Source organism: Gracilinanus agilis, chromosome 3, assembly GCF_016433145.1.
Source record: "Gracilinanus agilis isolate LMUSP501 chromosome 3, AgileGrace, whole genome shotgun sequence".
NCBI classification, from domain to species: domain Eukaryota; kingdom Metazoa; phylum Chordata; class Mammalia; order Didelphimorphia; family Didelphidae; genus Gracilinanus; species Gracilinanus agilis.
In genome coordinates, this window is record NC_058132.1 from 229,542,438 (window position 1) to 229,546,162 (window position 3,725).

Genomic DNA, 3,725 nt, shown 5'->3' on the forward strand with positions numbered 1-3,725 from the left:
TGACATATATACATATATATATATATATATGCATATATATATATTTCCTGTTATTGATCACAATTTATTTTGAAGTCATGAAATGTCAGCAATAGAACAAACTGAGTTAGCAGGTCAGACTGGACAAATACTTGGTTGTAGCCCTGTTTCCATGGACTATGGGCAGCAGCACTGAGTTACAAGACAAGGGCAACACCCTCCCTTCTACCTTTTGGCAAAACTTTGTTAGATAAGGGAAAAGTATGGGCAACAATTGAATAGTGGTTTGAACCATGCAAGAATAACAACAAATGGTGGAATAACAATAGGTGTGCAATAAATATCCAATTGCCAACTCTTGGGTTGGAAAAGGCAGAAAGTGATATTGAACACCAGGACAGAAGGTAGTGGTTGAAAGGCATTTGTGTTTAGAATTTAAAAAAAATACACAATGAAATAAGCCTTAAAGAAAAGTCTTCCTATTTTTTACTTTTATACAGGGGCATCAGAGTACAAAGATAAACTCTTTTCTGTCTGTCTTATTTTTACTTTTGTTTGTTAAGACATTGAACAAAATTCAAGTCTGATTTCACCCTCTAGGCTCCAGATGAGGGAAAACCATTTAGAACCACCTGAAATTTCTTCTAAAGTTTTGGGGCTTAGAAATGATCAACAAACAACATTTATTTCACATGTAGTCAGAGATAGCTAGGATGATGATTATTGTGAAGTTTTTTCTTCAATTATTTCAAATCTGTGAGGCCCAAATAACTGAATATAAGCTATGTGCCAGTCTCCACCACCAGATAACTGCAAGATATCTTCTGGTGTAACCATGCTAACCTTATCATCATCAAACTTAATCCATTTATCTTGTTTCCTTTTCATCCATGATACATAATGGCCTGAAGAACTAGACCTTCCCTGTTGTGTTAGCACTGCTGATAAGTCATAATAATCACAATTATTAAAGCCAATATTGTCAGGAAAAGGGATTGGCACATATTTCTCTTCTTTCTGTACCCTACTGCTTTTGCTAAATGTCTTTGGCATTTTGTTTAAATTTTTGTCTTCTATATCCTTGAACTTTGACTGAAAGGAAACCGTTTCTTGAAGTTCTGTTGTATATAGTTCATATAAGTCTAACATAAGAGGAAATTTTACATCCTTAGGAACTCTGGCATTCACAGATTCCTTCTCTTTGTAAAAAAATCAAACTATTTGGATAGTAAGGTAAGCAGGCAGATGGTTAATATTGGAAGATTTTCTGTACAAAGCATTTCTTTGCAGTGTTGGAGACTGTTTGGTGATTTCTTCCTGAAGTCTCAATGTAAGTCCTGAAAACAGATTCTTGACTTCTTGATTGATAAAGCAGCTTAGTTGGTTCTCCTTCCCTTTGGTGGCTTCCTCTTCTTCCGTTTCTGTATATTTCATGGTACTTTCAAATACAACACCAAAGAACTGATCAATTAAACTTTTCTTTTTAGAAGGTGCTGGTGCTGCTGCAGCTGGTAATTCATCATCTTTCCATAACAGAATCACCTTCTGAAAGCTTCCAGTTTTCATTGTAATATTAGCTTCATTTGTACCCAACATTCATTAGCATCCTTTTGAAGATATTGTCCTTGATCATCTTTCTCTGAAAACTGTGTGAAAGCCATATGTAAAAACTGCAGCAGAATAATAGGTGGGATACTGGAAGAACTTTTGTCCATGGAATCAAACAAATCCCTAAGGACTGCAGTGATATACTGGGCTGAAGCCATTTTCCCTGATGCTTACAAAGCACCCAGGTATCTTTTAAAGGCTTCATTGAATTCTGGCATAGGACATATACACCGAACTGTAGAATTCATGTAACAGGTGTTATCAAGATTTGTCAATCCACATGGCAATTCCAGAGCAGATGCTAGCTTTTCTTCTCTCATGTCTTCTGTGAAAACAGTTTTAGCCATGGGTTCCTCAAGCAGGATCTGCTGATCCCATCATTAACAGTCATTCCACTCTATCTTGATATTTCCCCAGGTTGTCATCCTTCAGAGTGCCTCCTTCCACCATAACTTTCGGTTTAGCAGATTGGACGCAAGTCAGTGCAAAAAGTCAATCCTTGAATATCATGGGAGGTTTGTCAGTTTTCGGTTATATACCATCAGACTTTTCTTTTCACCATTTTACATTAACTGAAAAGAGCAGCATGGCTGAGGAAAGTGGCTCAAGAGGCCCAGGACAGGGGGGCTACTGAGAAGGGGAAGGAAAATGAGGAGATGAACTAGGAGGAGTAGCTGCCACTGTGGCCATGGTTTGGACTGGGCTGGAGATCCAGCAGCAGCCTCGTTCGATATTTCTTACTTTCATGTAATCAAAATCATCCATTTTATCTAATATATTCTTCACTTCTCCATAAACATGACAGGTAAAATATTCCAGGCTGTCCTATTCCATGCTCATCAAAATACCTATGAGTCATATATCCATTTTGCAAGTAGTATGAGATGTTGGTCTCTAATTAGTTTCTCCAAATTGATTTCCAATTTTCCCAGCAATTTTTGTCAAATAGTGATTTCTTGTCACCAAATCTTGATTCTTTGGTTTGTCAAACACAAGATTACTATGGTCATTTACTGTGTTTTTGTGCCTAATCTATTCCACTGATCCACCATATATATTTTAGTCAATACTAGATTGTTTTGATGATTATTACTTTGTAATACAGTTTGCTATCTTCTAAATCTTCTTTCATAATTTTTACTGATACTTTTGATATTCTTGAATTCTTTTAGATGAATTTTATTTTTTATCCCTTTAAATTATTTTTGGTAATTTGATATTGCACTGGTTAAGTTAGTTAATTTAGGTACAATTGTCATTGTTACTATACATTGGCCTATCTATGAGAAATTAATATTTTTCCAATTGTTTAGATGTGATTTGTATTTTGTAATGTTGTTCATATGGTTCCTGGACTTATTTTGGCAGGTAGACTCCCAATTATTTTATGTTGTCTATGGTTATTTTAAATGGAATTCCTCTTTCTATCACTGATTAATTTTATTGGTAAAATCTAGAAATGCTGCTAACTTATATGAGCTAATTTTTATTTTGAAAAATTTAAAGTTGCTAATTATTTCAACTAGATTTTTAGTTAATTCTCTAGCATTCTCTATGCATACATTCGTGTCTGCAAAGAATGATAATATTTTTACTATTATATATTCTAAATTATTTAATTTCTTTTTTATATTACTGCTATAATTAGCATTTCTAGAACAATATTAAATAAAATATCAAAACTGTGTTATTGTGATAAAAGACATCCTTGTTGCATCTCTGATTTTATTGCAAAAGCTTCTAGCTTATCCCTATTATTGATAATAATTATCAATGATATTAGATAGATGCTACTTATCATTTTAAGGTAAGTTCAACTTATTCCTTTGCTTTCTAGTTGTTTAAAAATAGAAATTAGTATATATTTTGTCAAAAGCTTTTCAGCATTTATCGAGGTAATTGTTTTGTCATATTTGTTATTAATATGGTCAATTATGTTTTTTTAAGTTTTTCATTTTATTGCCATAAATTTTAGAGATATAAATTTTCCCCTAATTACTTCTTTGGCTGCATCTCATAAATTTTTCTATATTAGCTTACAATTGTCATTCTCTTCATCAAAATTATTTATTATTATTTTTATTTCTTCTATGAGCTCCTCATTTTTCAAGATTAGATTACTTAGTTTCTAATTAACC

The 3,725-nt window shown here is 33.2% G+C and overlaps 1 pseudogene; it reads right to left on the minus strand.

The window, feature by feature from the left end:
* Nucleotides 1-699: 699 nt before the first annotated feature.
* On the minus strand, nucleotides 700-2,175 carry LOC123239206 (annotated as a pseudogene).
* Nucleotides 2,176-3,725: the final 1,550 nt, after the last annotated feature.